Genomic DNA, 19,655 nt, shown 5'->3' with positions numbered 1-19,655 from the left:
TTGGTATTTGTTGTGGGCTGTGCCCCACGGGTTGAAGGGAAGAGGCGGGTTGCCTCAGGCGCCAGTTTCGCTCTGACAATTAAAGAGATAAGAAGCCTGAGACCCCAGCTCCTGCGTATTATTTATTGGATTCATTTAAAGTGCATCATTATTTCAGCAGCGTGCACCCGACTATAGTCGGGATCTAACAAGTTCCATGCAGAATCTTTGAGCCAGTCCTGTTTTTTTTGTTGCACTGTATATTTGGATTTATAGGCCTGTCTAGGCAATGGGGGAAACAAAACTACAAGTTCCCGCGTGCAATTGGAAGCAAAAACCAGAACTGGATCCAGGTGTCAAATGGAACTGCCAAACTGGGAAGGGAGGATTACTGTAGAATTATATATCACTAATATAAGATTAAATGTAAATGAATGCATCTATTTTATGTACTGATGTGGATATGTTGTTATTACTCTTATTAAAAATAATAAAAATATTTGAAAACAAAAAAGGAAATGTTTAGAAAGGATGCAAGAAGAGAACATGTCCACTACTCGACGTATGAGTCCTACCTCTGTTTTTAGGTTAGACTTACGGAAAAGGTAGGTTTCTAGCCGGAAGTACGTCGTGATCTTTTACAGTAGCGCGCTCCGTCGCCGGAAGTCAAGCGATCGTAGGACCGCGAAGACCGGAAGTTGGCGGCTGAGCGCTCTGAGGGGGCTGAATTGAGCGGAAGTTCCGGTGTGGGAACGAAGCGCGCGGCGGCGGCGGCGGCGGATGTAAGTAATGTGGAGTTAAACCTGGGCTGGGAATAAAGAATGTCAACAAATAAAGCCTCCGAGATGGTTACCTATGTATAGGTGCATCCGCTAGGTGTCACGAACTGATAAAGAAAGGCGGCCGTAATTATCCTGAGTGGTCTAGGGTACTCGGTATCGAGGATGGGCGGGCTCGTATTATTACATCCCTGCACGTTCTTGTAGGTAAGATTGCGGTGTTCTTAATAGGGTATTCCCTGGTACTGAAGTTGTTTATTTGGCAGAGAAGCACGGATGGGAGGCTTTTGTTGGAGAATCTCTGGGCGGGTTGCTACCTTTTTGAAAGCCGCTCTTAGTGGTGTTTGGGGTAATAATTGCTAAAATGTCTGGTGCCGGTGTAACGTTCCTTTGAAGTTGAACGATAGGAGATGCTTAAACTAAGTGCAGAGGAGACAAAATGTTAATGTTTACGAAAGTGGGGGCCTGCACGATCGTGGCGGGTTCCAAGCCTGGGCCTCGAATGTCTTTTTAGAGAAACTTGGCGTTTCTTTAGGAAGTAGTTTCTGACCGGGTGGCGCTCTTGCGCGATACAAGTTAGGAGGAAGAGCTGGTAAGGTAACTTAATGGTCAAGTGAAGATCTTGTTCCAAGAGATCCTATTGCGACTTGCAGCCATTTGTTTTTTTGTTTTGTTTATTTGCAGCGTGTATGAAAAAGCCAAACTGCTTCAAAGCACACGTTAGATAAGATGCTGGGCGAGCCTGTACACGCAATACATGAGGTGCATGGATCGTGCTCATTTGAGAAGTGTAGTCAGCCATCTACGTTCAAGTACAGGGTATTCCTGATAAGCACGCACACAATAAAGTGCCATGGGTTGAGGCTTTTCAGCTGCATTGTTCCACTAAATGTTTCAGTCCCCTGTTTTTTTTTTTGTGTCGCATTCTTTTCATTTGAAGCCAAAGCGTAACTTTAGGGCTTAAGCCCAAACCATTAAGCACACTGTAAGATTTAAACAGGCTGTTTGGGTCTGGAGATTAGGGGCAGAGCTATGGTCATGTTTAATGCAAAACCGGCCGAGCTGCTGCTCAAAGTTGTTTACAATGGCGAGGCTTTCTCTGTTGCTATGTATGGCAAGATTTAACCCTTCCAGGTGGTAGAGAACACTCTTTTTTAAGCATACTGGGGCTTCCCCATTTGGCTCCAAACTTTGCGGTGCATCAGGAATGGGGCTGCATATTTCTAAGTGATTATCGAAGCCCAGCATGTACGCCATTGGCTCAGAGTTTGGGAGTACAGTAAAGCTGTTGGGACTCATGAGCAAATTGGATATCTGGTACCCAGGGGCCCCCATTTGAAGACCCCATCCCACAGTTTAGGCATGTAAGGGGTAAATTGGGGAAAGTAGATGAGGCTCGTCGATGTTTTATGACAGATGTTATGCCTTTTAGGGATTTAGAGCCTCTAAAAGTGTAGGGTACTACGTCATATCGCGGAAAAGTCATCTGAGATCACGAGGCCTGTCAATAGGAAGCACATGATTATAGCGTGCCCAGGCCTCCAGAAGTATATACAGTGGGTCCAGAATCCTTCACTGGGTATTATTACCATGGTGTGGTTTATTGTATTCGTTTGGAGGGTGGCAGCCTGGTCTCTGTGGAATGTGAACCAAACATGTATATTTTGTGATGCACCCAGTGAAGACCTGGGCAGATTCCGTTTGTGGCCTGGACTTTGTCATTCTTAAAAGAATGCTATATTTTATTTGTATTTCTATTCCTGAAATACTTTTACCCAATGCATGCAGTGGACATTCCAAGTCAAACTGCATGATTTTGTGAACATGGAACTAGGAATAGGCTTTCCAGGCTATTTTACTGCTTCACAATGCAATGGTCCTGTTGAGAACAAAGAGTGTGTGTGTGTGTGTATGTCTATGTATGTGTGACCATTCCTAGATGCAGATCCTTGGAGGCAGATTTTTATTAATCTTTGTGTTAGGCAGAATCCTGTGCAGTGCCCTTAGGGACCACTACACACAATTAAGACTACAGGTGGCAATACAAGTTTTACCTTTGGTACAATCCTGTACTACTATGTCAGAGTGGTAGCAGTGACGGAGCAGCCGGGCTTATCTCAAGAGTATATGAGCAGTAGCAGAGATTACACACAGGGACCACAATTTCTGTGACTCAAGCAAATACTGACTCAAGGTTTCAGGTAGAAAATTATAAGTACATTTATTTTTAAACCATTTGTTATAAACACAACACTTATATTAAACACAAACCACACGTACAATATACAACTAACCAATTCACTTTGTACAGTAAATCTCAAGGTAAGTACCCTGTGTTTGAATGGACCGGTGTTACGAACAACACGTTACCGTGAAAACGATTGCGATCACTTTTTGACAGTTCGGTCTACTAAATAAACGTGTATCCGTGACATGAGATGCTACTGGGCAAAAACACACTTAGCACCTGAGATACCCAGAGGGAGTTGGAGGCAAAAATCACAGGCAATATTTTGGTTAGGCAGACAGAATCGGGAACCACTCAGAGACAAAGGGTCGGAGACCTGTTGCCGAAGATCACACAGTCAGACAGTTCACGATTCATCGTAGCCAAGAGTACTTCGATATTGTCAATGTTCGGAAGCAAAAGTTATAAGGGGGAGGGAAGACGAGGGCAAGCCTTGAAGATGAAGAAAAGGGGTTCACCCAGTTTCCTCAAGCAGAACACAGTACCTTATTCCAACGGTGCAGCTAGTGCCCTGGCAGTTGTTCCTGTTGGTTTCCCGCAGACCCACGGTTCCTGGAGCTTTGTTGTGAAGGAGGACGTCTGAAGGGGGTCTACACCACACAGGGATGAGGCCGGCAGCAGCGACAAGGAATAACAGGGGCGCTCCTTAAAAACATGAGAGGCTCTTCAGATTGCTATCCGGACCACTACAGCAGTGTGCAGCGATTTCGACCAAGGAAGGGGATCCTCTGGCTGTGGAAGATGAGCTGGTTATCCCCACCAGGCTCAAGGGAAGAAGACTCTGGACCGGATCTTCTCTAGTCGTTGAAGGGTAGATAGCTCAGGCCTGCAGCTTCACCGGGACGGGGTAGTTGCAGCAGTCGTTGTTCTCTCTGCTTCTCTTGGGCTCCTTGTAGTTCCAGTGGCGACTCTCTGACTTCTAGCCCAAGAGACCTGCCTTTTATGCGCGAAACCCCCCATTCACACAGCCTGGCTGTCAATCACCCAGCAGGGGGTTGTCCAGCCTGGACAACCACCCCAGCCAATCATGGCAAAGTGCGACTTGGGTTTCCTAGGATACCCTGTGCAGGGAGTGACTACACCCCTCCCACACATTCAGCCCACCTAGACACCCAGGTGCCTGGTGGGGGGTTTCTGAGCAGAAGCCCGCCAAGAGACAGTGAACAAAGAAGGTGAACTTGGTTTGCTGGCAAAGTAAAACACAAGAAGGACTTTAACAAAAAGAAATTGCGAATAAACTCAACCGGAGCCAAGAGAAAGATAATTTGGTCAAGCAGGTTTATGTTTGAGGCTAATATAATAGCCAAAAACAGTACCACGTTTATCTAATATAATCGAGGTAGAAAAGCTAGGGTATATACCACTGCCACCAGCCAAGTCTAAATGTTAAAAGAGCAAAACAATGCTCTTGGAGGTACAGATAAAAAGGGATACAAATTAACCCTTTCCAGTACTCCATGGAAGATGGGGTGCACTGGATCTGTGGTAGATTGACTAGGTAAAGTTAATGGTAACTTTACCCTTTTCTGGGGGATTGTAGTCTGCCTCAGAAATGGAGTCGGCCGGAAGTCTCAAAGACAACCCTGTGTCACTGCACTGAAGGTGCTGTGTGACGCACAAAAGAAGGGGGCTACTGAAGTGGTGTACTCTAGAGTCCATAATCGCAAAAACAGAGAAATATACTGGCCAAAACACAGGTAAGAGTAGGGGGGAAAATCTCACACTCTTACCAAGTGGAAAAAAATAAAGTCCAGCAAAGCTGCTGGGGGACTCACTAGGTTAGGGGAAATTGGCCATAAATGAGAATTCTCCTTTAACACTTTGCACCGGATTTCACTGGATATCTTTGAAGTGATACAAGACACAAGTTACACCACACCGTACTATTTGAGTTCCACTTGTCATGGCTCAGAGTACCAGCTCGTTCAACCACTTGTAATGACCTTCAAGGAGGGGGGCCAGCATCGGGGCTCTTGCCCGGCGGAGACTGTGCATCCGACCCATTTGCTTGATCCTCAACCATGTTCAGATAGCTCCGGAAGGCCACCCAGTAGTCCCTTGGTTTACAGTTTAGAGGAAGAGTTAGGTTTATTGGGTCTCTCTGCGTTCACAGCTCGCCATGCGGTTAAGCCAGTGATGGAACTTAGGAGATGCAGGTGCACCCCCATGTGCGCGCCAGTAGAGACTTGGCCAGCACAGAGGCCATACCAACTAAACGTTTCTCACTGTGGGAACCAGTTGTAATTAAGGCCAATAGCCACACATCAGGGGAGGAATCGACAGGGACTTCAAGCATCTTCGCCACCACTTCTATTATGCCGGACCAGAAAGCCTGGATCCGCGGGCACAGCCAGAAGTTGGCGGGGGACTGGTGACATGGATTACATTCCGGAGATTTAAAGGTAAACAGTTTGTGCAGGGTTAGAGGGGAGTAATACATTTGGTGTAGGAATTTAAAATGAATTAGTGTCTATTATTGGAGGAGATGGATTTGGTCTGGGCACAAATCAACCCCCACTGGTCCTCCGACAAGGTTTTCCCCAGGGTGACCTCCCGTCTGGTTCTGTACAGGACCGAGGGAGGCCGAGCAAGCGCACAAGCCATACTGTACATTGTCGAAATCAGCCTCTTAGTAGACGGTGGAGCAGTGATATATGTCAGAAGTGTGGACATGGCGCGGGGCGGTCCGGGAAGTCGGGCCAGCTGGCCTTTAACATCACTCACAACCGATAATTGAGAAGCTGCGTGACAGGGGTCCATACCCCCCTGGTAGCCAGGACATCCAGGGTACGAAGACGCCCTCCGGGGCGAGGTCACCCAGTGTGTGTACCCGTAGCCAATTCAGGAGAGTACCATCGTGCTAGACCGGCCCACCCCACTAAGTGCTCCCAAGCCCTAAGGGAAATGTCTAAGGGTTGCACCCCTGCTCTCGGGCACCTCTCCTGAGCAGTCCACAAGAGTCCCCTGAGATCATCTGGTTGGGTAATAGCTCTCTCGAGACGCACGGGGGCCAGATCAGCCGCGGGGGACCACCGCCAAACTGCGTATTGAGCTTGGGCTACCAGGTAGTACAGAAAAAAGGTCAGGTATATCTAACCCACCGCGTGAGTACGGACGCGTCATGATTTCCAGAGAGATGCAAGGGTTCCGCCCGGCCCAAATTAATTTGAGCATCAAACTTTGTCCGCTTCCGGAAGGAGGTGGGAGGTCATACCGGCACATTATTAAAGATCTAACTTCGGAAGAATCACCATCTTCGAAGAGCGATATTCTAGCAGCCTGTGAGATGGGGAGATGCATCCACGTGTCCACTCTATGCTCAAAGTATTGCAGCGCCGAGCAATAATTTTCTTCGGATAGATTAGTCGGGGGCGTGGGCATGCGAACACCCAAATAGCGAATACCCTGCAGACACCACGCAAATGCGTGCCCGATATCTTGTGGGGAAACAGCCGGGTGAGGGGAAGCAACTCAGATTTGGACCAGTTTATGTGGACAAATAGTACACAGAATTTAGTGATCTCTTCCACCACAGGCTCTAGATTTGTTTGTGGGTTCTTAATACAGATTAACATGTCTGCTTATAGAGAAACTTTGGACGTGTAAGAGTGAAGTGTAACCCTCTATGGGCATGATATTCCCACAGTGCACATGCCACCGTTTCAATGGCTACGGCGAACAGGGGAGAAGGGCAGCCCTGTCTAGTTCCCCGGGACGGATAGATAGGATCTGACTGGACTCCCATTAGTGTACACCATGGCCCGTGGAGCTGTATAAAGCAAGCGGACCCAGTGCAAAAACCTGGTGCCCAGGCCAGCCCACCGGAGGACTTCAAACAGGAAAGGCCACTCGATCGAACCAAACGCCTTCTCGGCATCGAGCGCGGCCACTATTTTTGGTACCTCTGTATTCACATTGTGCATAAGAGTGAACAGCCGGTGAAGGTTATTCTGTGTGGAGCGGCCCCGTATAAAGCCTGCTTGGTCTGGAAGGACCAGGGCAGACATGTGGGGTAACAATCTGTGGGCGAGGAGCTTCGTCAGAATCTTGTCAGTGTTCACCAATGACAATGGCCTGTAGGGTGAACATTGACGTGGCTCCTTTTCTGTTTTTAGTAATGCCGTCACCAGAGCAGTCCTGGTGGATTCAGGAAGAACACCCGCCGAGCTAGCCGCCTGAAACATACTACGTAGATGAGGAATAAGGAGAGAAGGGAAAGCTTTATACACTTCGGCAGTAGTACCGTCGGTCCCGGGGGCCTTGCCGTTGGGGAGGGATTGGATGACTCTGAGAAATTCTAAATCTGTGGGGGGATCGTTTAACAGCGGGCCTACTGCTCGGTCCAACCAACCCAGGGCAACCCAATCCAGATACTGCACAATGTCGTCATGCCCAGCTGTACTCTGGGACGTATATAATGCCTCGTAATAGTGGTGGAAGGTGTTTTTATCCCCCCAGAATCCCTGACGAGTTCCCCCACCCGTGTCTCAACCTCAAGTATCGGGTCTAGGTGGCTTTCCCTGCCTATGGCCCATGCCAGAGTTCGACTTGGGCGGTCACTCTCACCATATCTAGCAGCAGCAATCGGGTCGCCCAAGAATCTCTTGTCAACCATCAACTTAACGGATTTCTTGTCTCACCTTCTCCAGCCTGGACAGGAGCGCCAGAGATCTCTGGTGAGCGTAAAGGTCCTCCATACCCTTCAAGTCTTTCTTTGAACTTAATTGTTCTACGGATACATTTCAAGAACCCCCCCCCCCCCCCCTCTTGCGAAATGCACCATCCCCAGAGAAACACCTTAAACGACTCCCAGGCTACCCTAGGGTTCGGGACAGAACCCATGTTTATCTGGAAAAATTCCAGAATAGCCTGTCGAATATCTTCCCTAAACGCAACACCCTCAAGCACACAAGCTCTAAATCTCCACCTGAGGTGCCTAGAAAGAGGAAATGGACCTGTGAACTGTACAAGGACTGGGGAGTTATCAGATAGGGTACAAGGAAGGATTAGGGAGTTGACAGATGTACGGGTTAGCTCCGAAGACAGGTAAATATAGGCAATCCTGGAGGAGTTCCCGTGGAAGGTGAACTCGCAGCCGTCTGGATGGTGGAAACGCCATATATCAACCAATGAGTGATTCGCAGCGATGGCCACCCATTTTTTTGCAGCACGGGAGAGTGACGTCTGCGCAGAAGTAGAGCAGTCACGAGACAATGAGATGGCGAGATTAAAATTGGCCGCCCACACTATCTCGTAGCCAGAGAGAGAGCGTAAATGATCAGAGTAGGACTGGAAGTACTCTGGGGAGGAGTTGTTAATGTTAAAGGACATTTGTACCGCGCACTATCGCCGCCGGAGAGGTCCCCTGGCGCTCTGGCAGCTCTGACAGAGGGGAGGTTAAGTTAGTGGGAGTAAGCAGGAAAAGTGCAAGAGAGCAGTGATGTGCTGTTGGCGACCTCAGCCCGGTGGGTCAGTTGGCTGGACCTGGGGTGTTTGCGGCCAGTAGTCGCGTACTGTTGTGCGAGTCTGTGTATTTTTGTTTTGTTGTTGCAGTGAAGTTTGTGCGGTTTGTTGTGCTGTAGGTTTTGTTTGGTTTGGAGTTTGAGAGGTGTATGCAGAAGGTGAAATTTTTTGTGGGGTTCCTTACTCCTCTGGCCCCCACCTCTATCATGCTTTCTCATAGCCCCTCTCTCCTCCCTTCATACTCCTGTGGCCAGTGCTGGTAGTGTGGTGATTGCCAATATCTCGACAACTCCAAAACACTGTGGTACCTGGTGGTAACTACAGGGCGGGCGTAAGTGTTGGTGGGGTTGGCTGGGGTAGTTGACTCAGTCTCTGTGCGCGTTGCCTGTGTTCCAGTCTATCCGGTGTCACCCGTCCAGGTGCCGTGGGAGCTTCTCTTTTGGTTCGGGGTTGTCCCTGTCCTTTCCAGTTTAGTCATCCTTTTTCCTGTTTGGTTTTCAGTTTTTAGTCTGTGGTTTTGAAGAGCCAGATTTTTAGTGATTCCCTGAATTGTAGGTGATCTTCAGTGTTTCTTATTTCTTTTGGGATGTTGTGCCAGGTTTTTGCGGCTAAGTGGTAGAAGGAGGTGCCTCCAAGTTTTTTCTTGAGGTATGGTTTGAGTTCCAGGCGGATTTAGGACCGTGAGGACCTAAAGTTAGGACTGTATACGTTGACAAAATAACACTGGGCACCCCGCTATTTCCCCTGCCACCAGGACAAACCGCCCTTCGCCATCAGTAATCGCTTTATGAAGTTTGAATTCCAGGTGACGGTGAATATATATTGCTACCCCCCTGGAGTGAGTGGTATATGCCGACCCATATCTATGTATCCCCCGCCTGAGCAGAGCGGAAAGGCTATGCCTTTCCCCAGGTGGGTTTCCTGTATAAATAGGACATTCATGTGGTGGCCATTAACATAATTGGAGATAAGACAGGTTTTTTTTCCGTTGGTGAACCCTCTAATATTCCATGTGGCCAGGGTAATAGTTATGTTGGATTGGGGTGTAGGACTCTGGTGATGTGTCACGAGACCGCTAGACCAAAGGTGGATTCATACGGATATGCTCCGAGCGTGCAGGTCAGCATATACAGAATTAGGAATTTAGTAGTGCTCATGAACAGATGAATCCCCGGCTCCGGAACCAGAAAAGTCCTCCCATTTCCGTCCGGAGAGCCAAGTGTGGCATTGTGGTGAATTTGAGTGTCATTGAGTACCCCGAAAGCATGAGGAAGTAGGCACCTAAAAGAACGCTGCCTATTTACCCCTCCCCTTAAAGCTCCAAGTGCCAACTTTCATAACCCAAAACTTCCCATTCGCGCCCCCCCCCCCCACCCACCAGAAACTCCAATCTACCGGCTACTAACTCCCTCCTGCATAACTTTTTAATACAACCCCCCAAGAAAAAGAAACTGGGCATGGGGGGAGGGGGAGGGGGGGTGGCGGCTGCTGCGCTCCTGCTGTCGAGAGGCCAGTTACCATGCCTGTTTATCCACGTTTACGTCCCTTAGATTTCATATGGCACCACAAGTAGCCAAACTATGGGTGAGCCCATCTCACGAAGGGAAGGCTCTCCCGGTAGGAGTGGTGACCCAACTTTGCTTTGAGACTGTTCAAGAGTGGCCCAGGGAAGGCGCCCCCCGGTTCCGGAAGTTCCATAGCAAAACGCTTCACAGACTTGGGAGTTGTGAAGAAAAGCGTCTTGCCACCATGGACGACTCGGAGCTTGGCCGGATATAGCACTCCCTTCTTCCTGAGAAGGTTTTTTGTGCTTTGAAACTGCTTCCTCTGATCTTGCACCTGCTGGCTGAAGTCTGGAAATAGGCGGATAGTTGTGGAACCCCACTTCAAGGACCCCCTCTCCCTTGCCGTTCGTAACAGAATGTCTCGATCCCGGTAATTGAAGATTCGTGCTATAATGGCTCTCTGGGGGGCACCTGGGCGATGTCTAGCCGCCAGCGAACGGTGGGCATGCTCCACCATGAAGTGTGGCGTGACCGGAGGATTTCCAAGTACCTCCTGAAGCAACTTCTCGACAAATTGCTCCATGTTGACAATCTGCGTGTTCTCCAGCCGTTCACCCTTTTCAATGACTATAGTTTGAGTGGGATTCAATTAGTTGATGAGGGCTATCGTGCCCCCAGACTGCACTCGCCATTGGCAGGTCCTAATATCTGCTTCAAAGAAGTAAACGGAAGATACCCCCTCTGGTCCCATATCGTGAGCTTTTTAGGCCTATGTAGTAATCCACCTGCACAGAGAACTGTGGTAGAATCAAAGCTGCACTAAAACCTACTGAGACATAAGGAACAGAAATAATGTCAGTCACCATGCGCTCCTTTCCTGAGACTTGCTGGAATAGATTTGCTACTCTGTACTCGTTTTGTCCCAAAAGAGAGATCCTTCTGCTTTGATCTGTGAGGTGGAACTATGGGTCACTCCTCTTGGCGAGGTAGTCAAAATAGAATCAACAGTGGGTTCCGTATACCCTTTGATCCATGACAGGACCTCTGACCAAAATGCCTGGATCCTCACTCCTACCACAAAGGCCAGTATGTTGCCCGTTTCCGCAGTTTCTCCAGCATCTGTCACTGATACACCTATGTATGTTGGCTAACCTTGAGGGGAAAGCTGCCGCCAGTGCACTTATTTAAATCCATGCACCTTGGGCAAGTACCTTTTTTGTTTAATGCATGGCTAGTAACTTGCAACTATTATTATTATTATAGCACTTTCAAGGAGGGATTATCTGGGTTTAAAATCATGATATTATTGTGATATAGAAATGTGAAGTGCCTGATGTTACGACGCCCATTGGGTGAAGGGTCTTGATGGCAAAAAGCTTCTCATGCAGTGTTGCTGGTGAAGTCCTGGTAATGTAAGCACCTTGGAGAATGCGGGAGTGGGGCGCGGTAGAGGATGTCTTACTGTTTCACACCAGTATCTTTTTTTTTTTTTCTTCAAATTTTGCTTGTTTTTAAAAACAGCAATAAAAAACATAGATTTTAACATCTTAGTTGCGAAGAGTGCAAGTCCACGTCTTTGCAATGCTCAGTAATATTGACAGACCAGATTGTGGCAGCAATTCTGGCTGTCGCTAAGGCCAGTGGGCAGCGGCCATTGGAAAGGGGCTGGCGTTCTCAGTCAGCATTTTCTCCCTTCGTTAATTGTCACATAGGTCCGTTTTGAAGCACTACTGAATTTGGCTTAGCTTAAGCATGCAAGCAGAGAAATTGTTTTTCTTAAATAGGCGTGTTCTTAAATAGGCATGTCCGTATTGGGATCCTAATCTTTGTTCCAAAATAGATTGCCTTGGTATGAATTATGAAATTGTCTGAGGGACTGATGCATGGGATGGGTATATGAGGGGACAGTTGGGGCTATATGTGGGGGAACTTGTCATGATGGATCAACATATATTTCCCATCATAGGTGGCTTGTCTGAATAACTCCTCCCTCTGACTGCATTCAGAAATACTTTCTTTTCAATTTGCCATATGTTGGTGTTGGGTAGAAAGGCCAATTTGTACCCGAGGAAGTAGCCGCCTGTATGTTTGGCTGGCTTGTCTAGGTTTTGGAATGTACTTTTCTCCCAGCAAGGCTTAATCCTAAACCTGGCTAAGAGTGGTGTCTGTCTGTGTTCTCGTCCTTAAGAATCCCAAGGCAGGGGAAAGCTACATTTTCTCTTGTAGTTCCTTGTTAGTTGTGTGGCTACCCTGTTTTTTTTTTTTTTTTTTTTACACTACCTATTACACCCCCTCTCCCCACACACACCTCTGGATCGCAGTGCATAGGTATATCAAGGCACGCTGCTTATAGTATATCCAGCAGTCTTATTCTCTGATGGCACCATTGTTCGCAAACGTCTTTGTGGAGGAAATCTAGGACCAATGCCCACTCAGTCTTGAATTTCGCATAGTCTCCTTTAGAGTACGTTACACATTCCAGTTGAGGTGTATTGCCATATTTTAGCTATCCATTCCTGTTGGTTTGGGATTATAGTTTCTCAATTTTTGAGCAATTGGAGAGTGCTGCCATGCTCAAGACCATGTACGCTTTCCTCTGTGGTTTGGTCAGTAGTGAACCCAGCATGTCGCTCCGAAGATGTCTTTCATTTCTTTGTTGTCCACATCCCAGAACGGCTTGAGAATGGGGCAGGACCACCATATGTGGAGCCATGTGCCCACCTCCATGTCTGGGAAGCTTTGGGATAGATTTTGTGTAGCTTCACCGGAGTTGGGTGCAATTGCACCAGTATCCTGGTCCACATTTCCCTAATCTGCATCCCTCGCATTAACTTCGGGAATCATTCCCACACTTCCCACCATTGTTCCTCTGATCGGGAGGGGTAGCGTGTCAGCCCATTGCTTCATGTAGGGCCACTGGGGCTCGCCCCTAACTTGGTGAACAACCTGTATGATTTGATGATCACTTGCCTGTCGCTGGAGTTCATTAGCAGGTACCTTTCTTTGTGTGTGTGTGTGTGGAACGTCTCTGGCAATGTATTGTTTCATGTCTCGCGAGGAGGGCCAGTGCCTTAGTTGGGGGTGGTGGAACCTCTCCTCCAGCCCCATGGTTTGCTTACACAGTTGGAATGATTTTACCTCCTGCCCCTCTATCATGTCCCTTGCACAGGTGCAGCCCGCCTCTTCCCACCTAACAAATGCTCCTTTCTCCTGCCCCGGGGTGAAATGTGGGTTCCGAAAGAGGGGAGTAAAGGGTGATGGATAGGTTTTGCCTTCTTAACCATAGCGTCCCATGTATTCCCCACCAAGGCTGTTAAATGCTTCTGTACATGTTAGGGGGCCTGTCTGCTCTGGGATACCACAGGACCTCGTCCAGGGGTCTGCCCGCAAATGCCCTGTCCATTTTACCCCAGACGCTGTCAGGGTTCCCAGTGAACCATTCTCGGGTTACCCTCAATTGGGCTGTCCGGAAGTACATCAAGAAGTATGTGACGCCCATTCCCCCAACCCCGTGGGGGGAGGTCCTGACTTCCCACGCCACCCTTGGCCTTTTCCCTCGTCAGATGTAGTTCCGTACCAGTTTGTTCAGAGCTTTGAAGAATTTTTGCGGGACCGCTAGAGGAGGAAAGCCTGGAAATGGTATAGTGCTCTGGGGAGAATTATCATGTTAATGACACTGATGCAGCCATCCATGACAAGTTGAGGAGCCTCCTTTCGCCCAGCCATGTCTTGATTGATTCCAGCAGAAAGGGTACATATCCGCTAAGGTATGGGTTAAGGTCACCCCCATTTAGCGAAGGAATCACTTGGCTCGCGTGAACTGCCCTGTGTCATTAATTCAGATTTTTGGTCGTTAGTTTTGGGACCTGCCACTCTGTCAGGAGTGCTGTTAACATTGGGAGGGTAGAGTTCATATCAGTGAGCATGCCCAGAATGTCATTGGCAAACTCCATAACCTTGTGGTCTTCCCCTCCGAATGTAATCCTTTTTATAGCCCTCTCCTGTCTAACTCTGGGAAGATTGCGTATAGGTCTGGTGACATGGGGCAACCCTGTTTTGGTTCCCCTGGAGATCCTAATTGCTTGAGAGGTGCCCGTTGATGGCTAACCTGATCAGGAGCTCTCCATAGTTGGCTTCGACCAGTCAGAGGAATGCCAGGCCAGACCCCACGGCTTCCAAAGGAGCGAACGGGAAGGACCATTCGACCGGATCGAAGGCCTTCTTGTCGTAGAGTGCTAGGACCCCTGCCTGGTTTGCTTTCTCTAAGTGGAATATCCACCTGATGTTGTCCGATGAAGCCTGCTTGTTCCAGATGGATCAGGTCCAGGATTACTTTGTCCATTCTAGATCTTGGTAAAGATTTTTGCGTCGAGGGTTATTAGGGCTATAGAGTAAGTTGCTATCTTAGGTTTTGGGAAGAGTACTACCATGGCTTCTTCCATGGACTGGGAAATATGTCCCGGCTCGAATGAGTTGAACAGGGATGTCATTTGTGGGACACGCGTGGATTGGAATGCCTTGTAGAACATGGCAGGGTATTAATCCGGGCCAGGTGCCTTATTTGGTGGTAGCGATCGAATCGATGCCCGTACCTCTTCTGTAATCGCCCCTTCTAAAGCATCCCACTGACCCGGATCCAATCTTTTTATCTGGCAAGATCCCAGATAAGCCCTCTGGAGGTCACTGTCAGGCATCTCTGTGGTGTACAGAGTAGTGTAAAACTCAGTGAACGCCTGCAGGATCTCCTATGAATGTGTGGTTTTCTGTCACCTGGCTATTTGGATGCAGCAAATCATACCGGCGGTTTCTTTTTTTTATTGACCTGCCTGGCCAAGAGCCGGCCCGTTCTATTTTCCTGTAGGTAGTAGTTCTGTTTAGATGGTGATTTTTCTACCTGCTTCGTTAGAAATGTGCTCTTTGCCCGTTGAGGTGCCTGTACTCTTTCCTGATCGCTGCACCTTTACCGATTTCCATTCTCTCCATTACCCCCTTTAGGTGCCTTCCTAGGTCCACCTGGAGGGCCCTTTCTTAGCCCGTGTATCTTATCTGAGCTTCTGTGAGAGCTTTAGTCACCGGGTCCCTTTGCCTCCTCTTAGCGAGTGTGGATAGCCGCGCCGTTCACCTTTATCGGGCTGGCTTTCCTCGCCTCCTGGAGTATCTGTTCTTCATATAATTCTATCGCTGTAGGGCCATCAACACTTCTCTGTCTAGCCCCAGGTTCTTCTCGCAACGGGCCCACGCGATGGATCTTTTCAATATGAATTTCTCCCCCCTTGAACACATGCTGCATCGTATCCTTGAGGGTCAGCGTCGCTCACATTTTTGGGCAGGCCCTTCACCCTAATGTTCGACCTTCTCGAGAGCAGTTCTCCAAGTCTTCTGCTTGGAGTTCAAGGTTGTGCGTTGCTACTGCAAGCTTCTCCGCCAGTGCGTCTATCTTTCGGGTGTTTTAGTGAGTTCTTGAATGGCATTCTCGTTTGTATCGACCCTATCGCCCAGTTCGCAATGTCTCTTTTAATTTGCTGCAGGGATTGTGCGAGTTCTGTGCGCATCAAGCTTAATTGTACTGTATGGTGCTGGCCATCTGAACGCTTTGAAGCACCTTGCTCTTAACTTGTCCTTGGGACAAAGCTTGGGGTTCCTCCAGATCTTACTTCGCTATGTCCTCTTCTTCCAGGGATTCTCCCCCTTTCTCCAGAGTTTTTGGAGGGCCCCTTCATGCTTTTTCGAATGTTTGGGCTGTTGGGCTCTTAAGTTTGTTGCGCAGCATTGCAGCGTGGTTCTAGCTGCACCTTGACACAGGAGCTTGTGCGGTCAGGTGTCCAAGGAGCTCTGATGCGCTGGCTCTGCTGTGCTGCCGAAAGGGGCCTGCTGGGCGAGCCCTTGCTGAGCCCGATGGGCGATCCGATTTGGAAGCCCCGTCTCCCCCTCGGTCTGGCCAGGGAGGATTGGCTATGGCACCTTTGTCTTCCTCTGTTGGGTGGGCACCTTAGTAGCTTATGCACTTTGGGGGGCAAAGCTCGCCTCTCCTTCTCTTCCCACCCACCCCCCTGCTCAGACAGGACACAAGACGCCTCTCCTTTCAGGGACTGCTGCAGTGTGCCTGGGTCAGCTCGCTCTGTTCCTTCGCCTCTTTCTTCCCACTCTGATTTGGTCACCGGCCTCCGCACTCAGGGTCCGCCTACGTATACCCGGGTTCACTCTGTGCTCCCTGTCAGCTGTGGCGCTCCGCTTTTAAGGCTTCTTGAGGTCCGTTTCCCCAGTTATTTCTGATGAGTGAACTGCCTTGTGGTTCTACTGTAGTACAACTTTTTGCTTCTTTTTTGAGCCGCCGGGGAGGAGATCGCTCCTTGCAGTGGAATGGTCACAGTGGCCATCTTGGAATTGTCCAGTGGCTGCCTTTTGCTATGTATAAAATAACTTCACTTGCTGGGAATCATTTTTCCTTTTTAGGTCCCATTGCCCCCTCCCATCTTACAAAATGGTTGTTTTGTTTGCCTCAGACCAGTGTTGCATGACTAGCCCTCGGTCCTCTTTGTGTGTAAGAGGAAGTGAGCATCTTTGGCTACTGTGTGCTTTTCTTCTTGGCAGGCTATAGTCTCCTTGAAACAAGCTCTTATCGGCAGAGGTCAAAATGTCAAGTTGCTTGCTAGGCAGTCACTTGCCTTCAGTTCTCCACAAACCCACAGCACGTAATTTCTTGTGGGGAGTGCACGTTTTGAGGCTTCACTGGCATATGCGTGTGATCCCCTCCTGGGTACGTTTGGCTGGTTCGTCAGCCATTGGCTGACGACCACTCTTCTTGAATTATCCTTTCTGCATGGGGTGAACTTTTGAAGTGGCAGCTACTCGCCTTGCATAAATTCACTGCCCTTTCAGGTCACCCCATACACACAGCACACAATTGCCGTCTTGCAAAGATCGTTATCATTAGCCGGTGGTAAGTGCACTTTTTGAGGCCTTCATGGTGTTATTGTATTGTGTCCTCTGACTCCATCCACGGGGAGGGAAGAGCAGATCCCTACTCCCCATCCCCCTTCACCCCCTTTACATTTATTTTCCTAATGACAATCTGTACCGTCACTCTGGTAGGTCTGCTGATTGGGGGAGTACCAAATCTCTGCACTAGCATCTTTTCGTCTTCCACTAAATCGGAAGGCAAAGCTGTCCCTCCAAAGAAGACCAGAAGGAGCTAGCTGCGGCACTCCTCCCATATCCACTGGGGACAACTGGATCACAGCCCCTACCTGAAAGCATCGTCTCTTTGAAGCTCCTGACCTTGCAAAGTGGGATCCCCTCAGTCATTCCAAATTGACCGCTATCTTCAAACCTCTGCCCCTCTACCTTACAGGGTCCAAAATGTGCAGTCCCTCTAGCCATTGGCTGGTGATATGGAACTTTTGGGGACATGTGCTGCCCTTTTCCCTGTAACCAGCTCTGTCCAAAGGGCCGGATCCGGCACCCGATCCGGCCACAGTCTGGCCCAAACAACCCATGCCATGTGTTCTGCGCTGGATTGTTAAAAAAACAAAAGCGCTTGCCTGCTACGGGGGGGGGGGGGCGAAGCAGCACATTGGCACCATGAGCAGGACACCAGCGTAAAGCTGTATGGCTGGCACTGCACTCAGTCCCATCCCACGCCATCTTGAGAAGCTTCCACCACAATCAACTTTGAAAAGGTGTGAGCCTGCGAAGGATCTAACCTGCTCCACTGTGCGAGTTTACTGTGCCCACAGTAATTTGCTCTGTGACTTGCATCGTGTGGCAGATTAGATATCCGAGCCCACCAAGGTGGGGGCTTGGAGATCTAATCTGAGCTCTGTGTGCACAGTGCGCTCGCACAGTGAGGTATATTATATCCGTCGCAGGCTCACTTTTTAAATTGCCTTTTTGGATCTCATTTTGCCGTGGAAGTTGAATTAATATATTGTGTGTTTTAGAAAAGAAGCAGCATGAAAGAAATTCTGCAGTTTTAAAACAATTTTGACACTTCATTTGATCGGAAGTCAAATGCTAGGTCTGCCCCCTCTGAATCCCGCCTCCTTGGACTCCGCCCCCACCAACTCTACCCCCGGACCTTGTGGGATCCCACTCCAATTTTTTTCCGTTTCCACCACTGCCTGTAACCAAATGTGCCTGGCTCCTGTGTGACTATGGAAGAGTTTCTTCAATAATTCATCCCTGGGCAGGCTGACGGGGCACTTTACAAAGCGGACTGCCACATCTCCACCTTTCATCACGGGCTCTCAACCCAGAAACAACAATCCTGAATAATCGTCCTTCCCATGGGTGTTGGGTCCCCTCCTGCTCCAGGGGTGTGGTTGCTGTAACCGAAGATGGTCATCAAAAATTATGCAGCGACCACCTCCCGAAGCCACAATACCACCTACTGCAGAACTACTGTTTCGATACTGGGTATAACTCTCCAGTGCTGCGGGTGACTTCTTTCTTTATTCAGATCTTTCTTTCTGGGTACCATTTTACTCTGATTTTGGTCTCTTGATTCCCTCTTCATCACCAAAGGTGACCCCCGCTTATGGGAAAGCCAGAAGCTGCTCTTTTGGATCTTTGCACAGAAGATAAAGCTTTTCTGTAAAAGACTGCCAAAAGCCATACGTCTGGTTCCCTTCCCAATTGTTCTTTTATTAGGTTATCTATTAAGCGTAGACTTTGCTTTGGGAAGCAACAACATGCTTTACAAATGGAGGGAAGGACACTGGTAGGAAGCAAAGGGGGCAATTTGACTGGGCACCTGCAAAAAAAACTGGAGAGGAAATGTTGGGATGGGTGGGGTTCCTGTTGCCCATTCTCAGGTTGTTGAGGGTGTGTGGACCTAGATGTTAGTGGGTAGATGCTCCTTGGAGAGAAGGGTCTTTAACTCTTCGCTGAAATGTAGACGTGAAGGGCGAGTCTCGTGTTGATGCAGAGGCTGCATCGTCTGGGGAATAGACTGCAAATGCTCGTCTTCTGACGCACAGCTCCATGGTGATGTTTAGGATGTACTACCGCTGGAAGAAGCTATTTTTTTAAAATCATTTTTTAATTTGTGCTCAGTTCAAATTCAACAAGGGAGAACACATTTAAAAGAGCCATCCATACAATTAGGACTGTGCCGAATAGCATTTTTAGTATCCGGGCCAATACTGTAGTTGCTTTATTTAATAAATCCTCCACACTTTAAAAAAACTTTTAAATGCAATCTATACCTTTTTATCTCTCCACTGTAATCAACGCAGCATCTTTATAGTATAAAAGCCAGAAAAAAAGCAGATTTGACCAAATGTACAGAAGGTGGTTGCATATTCAAAACCAGTGCCAGTCAAAGCAGGATGCTTCACGGATGCAATTACAAAATGGATATTGCAATGTGTAACTGTCTTTGTGAATCAGCCGCATTGCATTCTCTATCCAGTTGCAAAGTTGCTAGTCTAGAAATGTGTATAAAATGGTTCGTCGGCTCATGCAGGACACCAGTCAAGAGCAAATCTGAAATGCGTGAACTCCATCTCGCAACTATTCACCCACCCCCATAGGCCAAACAAGGGATAGGCTGTTGGTGTTTGAATGGGTAAGCACCCGTTCATTTATTACAAGGTCTAACTATTCATTGCATTAAAAATACAAAAAAATATGACAATTCTGGATCATACGTAGAAGTTTATGTAACTATGATGGCCACCA

The 19,655-nt window shown here is 48.4% G+C and overlaps 1 protein-coding gene across 3 annotated transcripts in view; it reads left to right on the top strand.

Annotated features, from left to right (window-relative positions):
- Positions 1 to 531: 531 nt before the first annotated feature.
- Positions 532 to 19,655, top strand: part of CPSF7 (cleavage and polyadenylation specific factor 7) — a 244,853-nt gene continuing 225,729 nt past the window's right edge. The window contains exon 1 of one of the 3 annotated variants that reach the window (XM_069623873.1): positions 532 to 761. The gene's annotated coding sequence lies outside the window, so the exon portion shown is untranslated. Of the gene's footprint in view, positions 762 to 789; positions 966 to 19,655 lie in introns of those variants that run through there. The other 2 variants (XM_069623875.1, XM_069623874.1) reach the window with 2 other exon arrangements.

The sequence above is a fragment of the Ambystoma mexicanum genome, chromosome 11 (genome assembly GCF_040938575.1).
Source record: "Ambystoma mexicanum isolate Mex_15411 chromosome 11, UKY_AmexF1_1, whole genome shotgun sequence".
Lineage (NCBI taxonomy): Eukaryota > Metazoa > Chordata > Amphibia > Caudata > Ambystomatidae > Ambystoma > Ambystoma mexicanum.
The sequence above is the reverse complement of the archived record's forward strand: the minus strand, read 5'-3'. Positions and strand labels throughout refer to the sequence as shown.